Here is a 13,342-nt window from a genome sequence, read left to right on the forward strand (position 1 = left end):
TTACTGTTGCATTTCTATCTGAAGCGATAGTGTGTTTGAGAGACACGTGTCTAATTCTAAATGAATAGTTTCATAAATTCTTAAAAGTTACTGAGAGGCCATTTGTTATTACGTGTTTCAATAGTTTGAAACTGATTCTATTAATGAAAGTACAAGAATTCCTTCAATGACAGTATGTGGATATGATAATCAATTCTGATTTGATCACAAATTTAGGTGTGGCTATTTGCTGTAAGTCCATTCGGAGGGGGACGCTAGTTTTGTGCATTCGATTTCGTTTTATCGGGACTTCTGCTGTTTGTCTCGGTAGCGGGTGCGGAATCCCGGGTTGCGTCCTGCTCGTGCTGTCGTGTATTTTCGCCCCCTTTGCCCGCGCGTGCCGGCTGGCCGTGTATCTAGTTTGCTCGCGGCTTAATGTATAATTGGCCTTACGCACATAAGATAATAAATTTGTACTGCTTAGCTGATGTTCATTAATAGGTGGATTAATTCTACAGGCGATGTGCTGTAATGAATTATTGTGTTTCTAGTTATTTAGGGCAGATGTCAGTCTGTTGTAAATAGCCACTAGTTCTGTGATTTTTCGTGACTGTCGGTGCTCCCGTTTGGGTGTCCGTGCCGAGCCTGTATTGGAAACAGCTGAGCGGGTGGGCGTGCACTTCTGGGAGTAGTTTATTGAATCCCACGAGGTTGCTCGGTCACATGAAATTTTATATTTTATATCCTACATTGTAGGGTGCCTGCCATTTAAGTAACACGGTTGTGTGCCATATTATATGATTTGTTGTTCTCTGTACTCTGAATTACTTTGGAAATACCAATCACTGCAGTAACGAAAGACTACATTTCCTCATTAAATTTTAGTAAATTGTTCTTCAGGTTGATCATAGTTTTTGAGTAAATAATTTTTAACTCATTTCACTAGATGTGTAATAGGCCATAAGTGCCACAGTTTATGAATGTTTAAATTTTGAAGTAACTGGCTCTCACCTAAATGGTAATTTTAAAAGTGTGTTGATGGTTTTATTTGTTTTTTGTCTCGTTTAAATGTGCCAAATAAATGTTCAGTGCAACTGTCGACGGTGATTGCCTGTTGTGTCACTCGGTCCAGTCCTACCACCCCACTGCCTATTGTGCTGAGCTCGTGTCGTGTTAGCACAGCGCGGAATTCAACTTTTACACATCAGACGGGTCCTTCGAGGAATGGTAAGAAAGATAGGAAGATATATTTGCTCAGCAAGGGTGACAGGATACAAATTTCCGAGTATCTCAGCAGTCAGCATCAGACATTCGGTGATGAGGATGAACATGTGGAGAACAAATAGAAAAAATTTAAATGCATTGTTCAATATGCCCTAGACAAGTATGTTCCGAGTAAGATCTTAAGGGGCGGAAAAGATCCACCACGGTTTAATAGCCGTGTTAGAAAAGCGGTACGTAAACAGAGAGACTCCACCTCAGATTTGAGAGAAGTAGAAACCTAGCTGATAAACAAAAGCTGAACAAAGTGAAAATGAGCGTAAGGAGAGCAATGAGCGAAACAATCGATGATTTCGAAAGTAAGATGTTGTTAATCGACCTGAGTAAAAACCCTAAGAGATTTTGGTCATATGTAAAATCGGTAAGTGGGTCCAAATCGTTTATTCATTCTCTCGGCAACCACACTGGCACCGAAATGGAAGATGACAGAATTCAGTATTTCGGCCTTCTCTCTGTCTTTTGAAGTTGTTTCACCAAGGAAGATCGTAACACTGTCCCTCCTTTCGATTGTCGTGCGAACATCGAAATTGCAGATATTGAGATATCCGATCGTGGAATTGAAAAGCGACTACAATCGGTTAGAAGTGGAAAGGCGCCAGGACCAGATGAGATCCCTGTAAGATTCTATAAAGATTATGTGAAAGAACTTGCTCCTCTTCTAGGAGTAATTTATCGTAGATTGCTCGAGCGACGAAGCGTACCTATCGACTGTTAGAAAGCACAGATCGTTCCCATTTTTAAGAAAGGCCATAAGACAGGTCCACACAATTATAGACCTATGTCGTTGATGTCAATCTGTTGTAGAATTATGGAACATGTTTTATGCTCAAGAATTCTCGGAAAATGAACAGCGCCTCTATAAAAATCGACACAGATTCCGCAAACAGAGATCCTGCGAAACTCAGCTCGCTCTGCGCTCTGTTCCTCCACGAGATCCACATCGCAGTGGGCAGTGGCGCTCAGGTTGATGCCGCCTTCCTCGATTTCAGTAAGGCGTTTTACATTGTCCCGCATTGCCTTTTAATGAAAAAAAAAATGAGCTTATGGAGTATCGGAGCAGACTTGTGTTCAAGAAAGTCTCGAATACAATTACATCACTCTTAACAGAACCAAATAGACAGATATAAAGGTAATATCCGGAGTACCACAGGGATGTGTGATAGGACCGTTGCTGTTTACAATATATACAAATGATCTAGTAGAAAATGTCGGATTCTCTTTAAGGCTATTTGCAGATGATACAGTTGTTTATACCAAAGTAGCAATGCCAGAAGATAGTAAGGATTTGCAGAATGACCTGGAGAGAATTAATGAATGGTGTAGACTCTGGCAGTTGACCCCGAACGTAAATAAATGTAACATATCGCACATACATAAGAAAAGAAATCCACTACCGCACAGCTACACTCGATGACAAACAGGTGGAGACAGCGTGTGCCCTAAAATATCTAGGCGTAACTATCCGGAGCGACCTTAAGTGGAATGACTGTATAAAGCAGACACGAGACTCAGATTCGTCGGAAGAATGTTAAGGAAATGTTACTCACCCACGAAGGAAGTGGCTTTTAAGGCGTTCGTTCTCCCGATTCTCAAATACTGTTCCTCTATTTGGGATCCCTATAAGGTAGGACCGATAGAGGAGACACAGAAGATCCGACGGAGAGCGCACATTTCGTCACTGGATCTTTCGGCTGGCGAGAGAGCGTTAGCGAGATGCTAAACAAACTCCACCGGCAGACGTTAGAAGAGAGATGTTGTACATCATGGAGAGATTTACTACTGAAATTTCGGGACAGCAATTTTCAGGAGGAGTCAGACAACATATTACTTCCTCCCAGATACATCTCGCACATTGACCGTGATGAGAAATTTTGAGGAATTAGAGCGAATACAGAGGCTTACCGACAATCATTCTTCTCACGCACTATTCGCGAGTGGAACAGGGTCAGAGGGATCAGGTAGTGGTACCAAAAGTACCCTCCGACACACCTTTACGTGGCTTGTGGAGTACGATGTGAATGTAGACGTAAATGAACTTGCCGAGTGGACTGGCACCGTTATTTTGAAAACTGGCACCGCGATACTGTCGCACGAGAGGTAACGCGTGAGTATTCGGGATTTTCGTGACTTACCACTGTCTGCTGTGGCCCGATATTGTACCCGATTTCTCCCTGCGCTGTGATGCCAAAAGTAGAGTGGTGCGTCTCTCCGAGACACGGGAAGGACTAGGCCTCTCGTGACGTCGCTGCCACTCACTGGTGACGGTCAGCTCGGGTAGTGCAGAACTGCAATTCACTGCCGAACGCAGTGCGGTGCCATTCGTCAGCCGGCCGTGTGTCCCAGGGATGGCACGACTCTGAAGGTAGCCATTTGTGTTGTGGTGTTAACGGCAGCCTACGAAGGGGCAGTAGTTCTCCGTAATCTGGCCGACGGTGCAGGACGACACGGAATGCTGCTCGTTCTGGGATGGCGAGCACAGTGAGAACGAGCTGCTATCCCTCGTGGTGGTCAGTCCGGTGTCTCAATCTGAAAGTGCCAAAAATCTGGATATTGACCAGCTAGGCAAAGGGAGAACTGCAATGGAGAAAACTCATTTCCAACTGTGTCAGACGCCAATAATGCTCTCGCAAGAGTACGTGGCATTTCCTCGTTCTTCCCGGCCACCACTCGGCCTCTGAGACGCAGATGACGGTATTCGCGGGACGACGATACGTGCGTGTACGGGTGGCTGTAGTGTCGTGTACACGGTGTACAAAAGGGCAGTGCATTGGCAGAGCTCCCATTTGTAGCTAGACGATTCGTGTGAAAACGTTTCCGTTGTGATTACGGCCACACGATGGCAATTATCAGACTTTTAACTCACGCTTCTAACTCCATTTTGAAAAGCATTAGGTAATTCGATATTCCCAGATCGACTCTGTCGAGAGCCTGCCTAGAAGCACTTAACGACTCAGCACTGACGACTCTACACAAATGCCACTGTTCTAACGGTCTAGCGACACTGTGTGAAATGAGCCCAGAAATCGATGTGGGACGTATGACAAACGTATCCGTAAGGACAGTACTGCGAAATTCGGTATTGCTGGGCTACGGCAGCAGGTGATCTTCGCTAACAGCACGACGTCGCCTGCTGCCTATCTCCTGGTCTGTAGATGACTGTAAATCTGTGTCCCGGTGACACGAGCTCCGATTTCAGTCGGTAAAAGCTGACAGTAGTGTTCGAGTGCGCTGCAGACCCCACGAACCCGAGTTGTCGACGAGGCACTGTGCGAGCCGGTGGTGGCTCTGTAATGGTGTGGGCTGTGTTTACACGGAATTGACTGGATCCTCTGGTCCGACTGAACCGATCACTCACTGGAAATGATTATTTTCAATTACTCGGAGACCGTTTGCAGCCGAAGAATGATGTCGTATCACCGGACCTCAGTCGTTCACGACTGATTTGAAGATAATTTTAGACAATTCGAGTGAAAGATTTGGGTACACCGATAGCCCGACAGGAATGCCATCGAACATTCGTGGGATATAATTGAGAGATCAGTTCGTGCACGACGTCCTACTTTTGGCGACACTTTCGAAATTGTGGACGGCTATAAAGGCAGTACGGTTCAGTATTTCTGCAGGGGAATTCCGACGATATGTCGAGTCACTGCTGTGTCGAGTTTTCCCACTGTGCCGGGCAAAAGGAGGTCCGACACAGTATTAGGAAGTATCCCACGAGTGTTGTCACCGCAATGCGTAATCTACCAGGAGATTTGTGAGTCTAATTATTTTTGTAACTGCCGGTGGTGTGTAACTGTGAAGTTACACTGAGGTCCAACCCTGTCTTCTCAGTGAATCCCCTCTCCCTCCCTCCTCCCACCTCTGTTTTTCCTCTGGCAGTGTATTTCAGGTCGAGGTACAGCACACAGTTAAGAGGAAGTGCATTACTGTAGAATCCCGTTTATAATGCCACAGGTTCAGCAGTACGTTGTGGTCGAGGGGGCTAAAAGACACAGCTGCAGGGTCCCTAGTGTAGTGGACTGTTAAGGCAGCCAGTCCACAGTGAAGTAGCCGAAAGGGCACGCGTCAACTCACGCCGTCTGGCGTTAAGTCTGGAACAGGATTCGTAATGAATGTGATAAAGAAAAGAATGTAGCTACTATAACACTTAACTTTTATATTGTCCTTTGGTATACAGCATTCTGGATGATACAAGTGAGACTCTATCTTGAGGTACATGCAACGTTACAAATGGTTAATGGCGCCTTGCTAGGTCGTAGCCATTAACTTAGCTGAAGGCTATTCTAACTGTCTCTCGGCAAATGAGAGAAAGGCTTCGTCAGTGTAGTCGCTAGCAACGTCGTCGTACAACTGGGGCGAGTGCTAGTAAGTCTCTGGAGACCTGCCTTGTGGTGGCGCTCGGTCTGCAATCCTGACAGTGGCGACACGCGGGTCCGACATGTACTAATGGACCGCGGCTGATTTAAGCTACCACCTAGCAAGTGTGGTGTCTGGCGGTGACACCACATTCCTCCCCCACAAATCGGCGAACGGTAGTGTGATAAGGCTTCCGCCCGCCGTGGGGAGGACCCCATGTTGACGTATGCGATGGGGTGGGGAGCCTAACAACAGGCGAGGCTGTGCCACCCGCACCCTGCCATTCGGTCCGAGGGGCGCTAGGAAACGCCTGAAAACCTAGTCCAGGGTGCACGTCAACATGCGGTGTATGCGCCCGTAATGAGACTGGAGGGGCCGAAGGGCCGACCTCCATTGCGTCGGGGGATCCGACGCGCGATGACGACATCTGGGCCGGAGCGGGCAAGAGTTCCATGGCGGAGGACAGCTGGTCACGGGAAGCGATCGGTGGCGCGCGACCCAGGGAGGCGCTGGGCTGCTGCAGCGAAGCGTCCACTGTGGGCGGCGCCGGCGGGAGAACAGGCGGCGGCGGCAGCGGCGCGTCGCCATGGGGCAAAATGGAAGGCATCGTCGGTAACACCTGGGGATGAGGCGAGCCAGTAGATGGGTCCCCAGGGCGCTGACCGGACGGCACCGTCGCTGAAAGCAGACGGGGAGCGGCAGAACCCAGGCGACGACAGAGGCGCAGCTGATTGAGATGCCGATGCACCTCACCAGAGGCCCCCAAAACCAAATACATCGCGCGGCCGAGGCAGCGAAGAATGCGCCCTGCAGGCCAAAGCCGTGAACCTCGATAGTTGCGATAGAAGACAACGTCGCCAGGAGCAAAAGCAGGAGTCTCCCGCTGCACAGGAACCTGATGCGGCGGATGCAGCAAAGACATCAAGGTTCGATGAGGACGACCATGGAGCAACTCAGCCGGCGAGCGACCATCGCGGGGCTGAGAGCGATACGAAGACAAAAAGAGCAACAATGCATCCTCCCGAGAATGCGACTCTTTCAACTTCAACATCTGTGACTTGAAAGTCCGGACCAATCGTTCAGCGGCACCGTTTGACCGAGGCGAAAACGGCGCGGATGTCAGATGTTGAATACCATTGGCCTTGCAGAATGACTGAAATTCTGCGGACATGAATTGTGGGCCATTGTCGGAAACAATAGTCTGCGGAAGACCTTCAATGCAAAAAATAGCGGATAACGCTTGTATGGTGGCAGATGACGTCGTGGAAGACATCCGGACAACAAAAGGAAAATTACTGAAAGAATCGACCACAACCAACCATCGAGCATTCCAGAATGGACCAGCAAAATCTATGTGCAAGCGTTGCCAAGGGGAAGTGGCTTTCGGCCATGCAAAGAATTTCCGCGGCGGTGCGGATTGTCGTTCGGCACACGCCATGCAAGAAGAGCACATATTCGTAATCGCAGCATCGATTCTGAACCAAGTACAGTGCTGACGAGCAAGTTGTTTCGTTCGCACTATACCCCAATGTCCTTGGTGAAGGAGCCGTAAGACAGAAGACTGTAACGAACGTGGGACCACTACTCTGGACTGATCATTATCAGAACGCAACAACAAAACACCACGTCATACAAAAAGTCTCTCCTTGCGAGCAAAAAATCGGCGAACCAACGGATCCTCGATCCGTGACTTCGACAAGGGCCATTGCGTAGCAACAAAACGCAAAACAGTAGCAAGGACAGGGTCAGCAGCTGTGGCTGTAGCTACACGACAAAAATCAATCAGAAACGAGTTGACCACGTCATCGGTTTCCGAATCAATGAACATGCAAGCAAGTTTGGAAGAATCGAATACTTTATCCTCAGCAACAGGCAAACGGGACAACGCATCGGCGTTTCTGTGCTTAGCAGTGGACCGATACAAGATATCGTAGCGGTACTGCGAGAGGAAAATCGACCAGCGAATGAATTTCTGCGCTGTACGTGGAGGTACAGGCTTGTTCGGATGAAAAAGCGAAGTCAAAGGTTTGTGGTCTGTGATGATGGTAAAGTGACGACCATACAAGAAATCGTGAAACTTCGTAACACCAAACACGAGAGCTAAAGCTTCTTTCTCGATCTGTGAATAATTCCTTTGCGCAGACGAAAGCAATTTGGACGCAAAGGCAATAGGGCGATCATGCGATCCATCTTTGTGCGCAAGCACAGCACCGATCCCGAAATCCGATGCATCTACCATCAACAAAAGGGGTTTCTGGGGATCGAATGGCGTAAGGCAAGAATGGGAAAGCAACGCCGATTTCAACTGACAAAAGGCGCGATCGCATTCCGTCGTCCAGACGAACGGAACACCTTTACGGCGTAAGCGATGAAGCGGAGCTTAAATGGAAGAGGCATTGAGCAGAAAGCGATGAAAATAGGTAATTTTTCCCAACACACTCTGTAGCTGCTTCACATTCTGTGGTGAAGGCAAGTCCTGTATGGCACGGAGGTGCTCTGGACTCGGATGTATGCCTTGGGCATTGATTACATGTCCCAAATATGGTAAGTCACGAGCAAAAAACACACATTTGTCCTTCCGCAAGCGAAGACCATTTTATCGCAAGACCTGAAATAATGTGCGGAGGTTTGCTAAATGTTCGGCTTCTGTCTTTCCGGAGATCACAATATCGTCCAGATAGTTTGCAGCAGTAGGGACCGACACACAAACAGTTTGTAAATATTGCTGAAACAATGCAGGGGCGGATGCACACCCGAACGGCAGTCTTTTGAATTGGTACAATCCAAGATGCGTGTTAACCACCAGTACGCGCTGGGATTCTTCGTCCACCGGTATTTGCAAGTACTCATCTGCTAGGTCCAACTTGGAAAAATATGTTCCCGGGCACAGTTTGTCAAAAAGATCTTCCGGGCGGGGCAAAGGAAAAGTAGCAGGCACAAGTTGTGGATTCACAGTTGCCTTGAAGTCCACGCAAAGTCTCAATTTTCCGGAAGGTTTTTGCAAAATTACTAAGGGTGAGGCCCAGAGAGAAGCCTGCACACGTTCAATGACACCTTGTGATTCTAAATCGTTTAATGTTCTGGCGACCTCATCACGCAATGCGTGGGGAACATTGCACGCTCTGAAAAATTTCGGTTGCGCGTTTACTTGCAGTTCCAAATGAGCTTCATAGTTCTTAGCGCAACCAAGGCCCGGTGCAAAATTGTCTGCAAATTCTTCGCATAGACTAGAAACACTGGCGGAAGGCACAGTCTGATTCACTGATAGGACCTGATTCACTATAGACATGTTAAACAACTGAAATAAATCTAAGCCAAACAAGTTCACTGCCGAAGAAGAACGAAGAACGGAAAAAGACACAAGTTTTGTTTGTCCATTGTATGTGGCAAGAAGAGTGCACTGTCCTAATACAGGGATAGCTTGCCCGGAATAACTATTTAACCGAACACGTGCAGCACGCAACGGAGGTGCGCCCAGTTGTTTGTACGTGGCGTGATTGAGCAATGAAACTGCAGCTCCGGTATCGAGCTGGAACGGTATCACTTGTCCGGCAAAGTCCAAATCTACAAAAAGTTTATTGTCCTGCTGACGACAAGAGCGACTGTTTTGTGCAACGTGAACAGACACTGGTACAGAATCACGTGCGACGTGACGGGATTTGCGTCGACGTCGACGCACACTTTTTGTGGGACGAACACAGTCACTGTTAGCGAGAGGAACACTGGGCGGAGTGGCCTTAACTACATGAATGTCCAAGGGCGAAGGTTCACGAGCCTGATTGTCCTTGGTTCTATTCCGGCGTGAAGCAAAGGGCCTGGAATTGTTGTGACTGTCTGATCTGAGCTTTTTCTGGCAAACACTTTGAACATGTCCTTTCTTATGACAGTAAAAGCAAATAGCTTGGCGTGACGGGCAATTGTCACGCGAATGTCTAGTTGCACACCGCGGGCATGATTTCAGAACTGCATTGGCATGCTTACGCGGCACACGTGTTTACGAGCTAGGCCGCAGCTGCGCGGACGTGCGCGAGGGCAGGTTAGCGTTCCGTGCAGCGGGCCGATTAATGTGACACACGGCTGGCGAAGTTGCAAATGATTCCTGAGCAAAGTCAAGTGTGTCTTGCCTATCCAATATGTCTATCACTTGTTGAAGGGAGGGATTAACTAGTTTCAAAATCTGTTCCCTTATGCGAACATCAGAAACGTTCTGTGCTATTGCATCACGCACCATAGTATCTCAATAAGGGAGTCCACAGTCACATTCAAATGCACACTCCCTAGTAAGTCCTTGCAAAGTTGCAACCCACTCCCTATTAGTCTGACCGGCCGTACGTTTTGTACGAAAGAACGTATACCTTTGTGCAACGACATTTACTGTTTCTTTGAAATAGGCATCTAAAGCAGACACAATTTCTTCGTATGACAGAGTTGCTACGTCGCGTCGGGGAAACAATTTCACTATCACACGGTAGGTGGACACACCGACACACAAAAGCAAAAACGGATGCCGCTCATTAACTTGAATTCCGTAGGCGGCGAGATGAAATCCAAATTGTTGGGACCATTCCGGCCATGTCTTGTTAGCCGCCTCGTAGGGCCTAAATTGAGGTGCAACAGCATGGTGTGGCTGCGGTAGCGATGAAGCGGCGGCGGCCGCATCGTTTTGCAGCGCACGTTGACCCTGGACGAGCTGTCCAAGGGCATCCAATAAGGCCTGCGTCTGCTGATTCTGCAAGCGATAAAATTCGGACAGTACATCTGGAGAATGTGGCGAAGCCATGACACAAGCAAATTAATACAATACGAACGCTTAAGTCCCTTTGGAGACTCGTCGCCAATGTAGTGGACTGTTAAGGCAGCCAGTCCACAGTGAAGTAGCCGAAAGGGCACGCGTCAACTCACGCCGCCTGGCGTTAAGTCTGGAACAGGATTCGTAATGAATGTGATAAAGAAAAGAACGTAGCTACTATAACACTTAACTTTTATATTGTCCTTTGGTATACAGCATTCTGGATGATACAAGTGAGACTCTATCTTGAGGTACATGCAACGTTACAAATGGTTAATGGCGCCTTGCTAGGTCGTAGCCATTAACTTAGCTGAAGGCTATTCTAACTGTCTCTCGGCAAATGAGAGAAAGGCTTCGTCAGTGTAGTCGCTAGCAACGTCGTCGTAAACTGGGGCGAGTGCTAGTAAGTCTCTGGAGACCTGCCTTGTGGTGGCGCTCGGTCTGCGATCCTGACAGTGGCGACACGCGGGTCCGACATGTACTAATGGACCGCGGCTGATTTAAGCTACCACCTAGCAAGTGTGGTGTCTGGCGGTGACACCACACGTAGATTACCACCGTACCGTTTCCACTTCGATGCCGTCGAAGTGACTCGGGTGCAAATTAAAGATTGTGTGGCAACAAATAGCAAAAACTTCAGTGTGGCAGAAATTAAAAAACTAGTAGAAGGAATGGGCACACAAATAATGCCAGATAACTGGATTACTGCTGTTCACCACAACGTGGAAATGGTTTTTAAGGAAGCACGGAAAAATGGAGTGCATTAAAGTCAATGAAAAAGTTTCTGTCTGAAGGCTATACAGTACAGAATCGGTATGCCGACCAGGCAAAATTGTCTCGAGCATTGAGACCCGACTAATGCACCGGGTTGAAGAATACTGTTTAATAACACACTGTGTCCTTCTGTACGTAAAAGACCTCCCCACGGTGGATGGGATTACCTAACCGACAGTGCCACAGCTGTTGACTGCCAAACATTTGCATTCGTGCCCATTGAACACTACGGATGGCGCAATTCACCTGTCATTTGTAGCCGAACCCACTTACATTAAGATTTTTACAGCACTGCCTATTAGAATAGATTCATATTCCTCCCCCCCGCCCCCTTGCCCCCACCCCCTGACAACCTTGCATTTCGGCACCTTTTTTGTAACAAATATGTCAAGTAAATGTGAATCATTCTTATTATTGTAAGATGCAGTGCATTCCTGTTGCTTTTGTTAAGATATGTGAATAATAGGATCACAGTATCATTTTATACACAGGAGTGCATTCATTAAGCCTGAAATACCGGGTGATCAAAAAGTCAGTATAAATTTGAAAACTGAATAAATCACAGAATAATGTATATAGAGAGGTACAAATTTACACACATGCTTGGAATGACATGGGGTTTTATTAGAACCAAAAAAAAAAAAAAAAAATACAAAAGTTCAAAAAAATGTCCGACAGGTGGCGCTTCATCTGACCAGAATAGCAATAATTAGCATAACAAAGTAAGACAAAGCAAAGATGATGTTCTTTACAGGAAATGCTCAATATGTCCACCATCATTCCTCAACAATAGCTGTAGTCGAGGAATAATATTGTGAACAGCACTGTAAAGCATGTCCGGAGTTATGGTGAGGCATTGGCGTCGGATGTTGTATTTCAGCATCCCTAGAGATGTCGGTCGATCAAGGTACACTTGCGACTTCAGGTAACCCAAAAGCCAATAATCGCACGGACTGAGGTCTGGGGACCTGAGAGGCCAAGCACAACGAAAGTGGTGGCTGAGCACACGATCATCACCAAACGATGCGTGCAAGAGATCTTTTACGCATCTAGCAATATGGGGTGGACCACCATCCTGCATAAACATGGTACGGTCCAGCAGGTGTTTATCAGCCAGGCTGGGGATGATGCGATTCTCTAACATACCGGCGTACCTCACACCCGTCACAGTAGCAGTTACAAAACCAGAATCACACATTTTCTCGAAAAAGGCCCAGTAACGGTAGATGTGGTAAATCCAACCCATACCGTGACTTTCTCGTTGTGCAATGGAGTTTCCACGACAGTTGTAGGATTTTCAGTAGCCGAAATTCTGCAGTTGTGGGTGTTGACAGACCCTCGGAGCGTGAAATGAGCTTCGTCGGCCCACAACACGTTACTCAACCAATCGTCATCTTCTGCCGTCTTTTGGAATGCGCACACCGCAAATGCCCTCCGCTTCACTAAATCGTCAGGTAACAGTTCATGATGCCGATGGATTTTGTACGGATAGCATCGGAGGGTACGCCTCAGTGCCAACCAAACAGCAGTGTATGGAATGCCCGTGCGACTGCACGAACACTGACTTCCCCGTGCATAGACGAACCCGTTACAGTCTCCATTTCTTCCTGAACTGTCTCAGCAGCATTACGCCTTGTGCTCGGTCGGCCACTACGGGGTCTATCATCTAAACAACCCGTGGCTTCGAACTTCGAAATCATTCTCGCCACAGCTGCATTTGTCAACGGACCTTTACCCGTTCGAATCCCCTTCCTATGGCGATAGGATCATACCGCTGAACTAGCACATTCCCCATTCTGATAATACAGCTTCACTAAAAGCGCCTTTTCAGTTAACGTCAATATGCTGCGACTGCTGGCGCATCTGATTCTCTCTCTCATTACAGCTCCTTTTACACAAAATTGTCATGCGCAGTCACTGATGTTTTTCCATCCAGTGCCATCTGTCGGACATTTTGTGAACTTTTTGTTCTAATAAAACCCCATGTCATTCCAAGCATGTGTGTGAATTTTTACCTCTCTATCTACATTATTCCGTGGTTTATTAAGTTTTCAAATTTATACTGACTTTTTGATCACCCGGTATATTGCAGTCCTATAAAGCGAACTCAGTATTGCACGCAAAAGGCGGCGTGAAGTCGGTTAGCCGGCCGCGGTGGTC

The sequence above is a fragment of the Schistocerca nitens genome, chromosome 12, assembly GCF_023898315.1.
Source record: "Schistocerca nitens isolate TAMUIC-IGC-003100 chromosome 12, iqSchNite1.1, whole genome shotgun sequence".
NCBI classification, from domain to species: Eukaryota; Metazoa; Arthropoda; class Insecta; order Orthoptera; family Acrididae; genus Schistocerca; species Schistocerca nitens.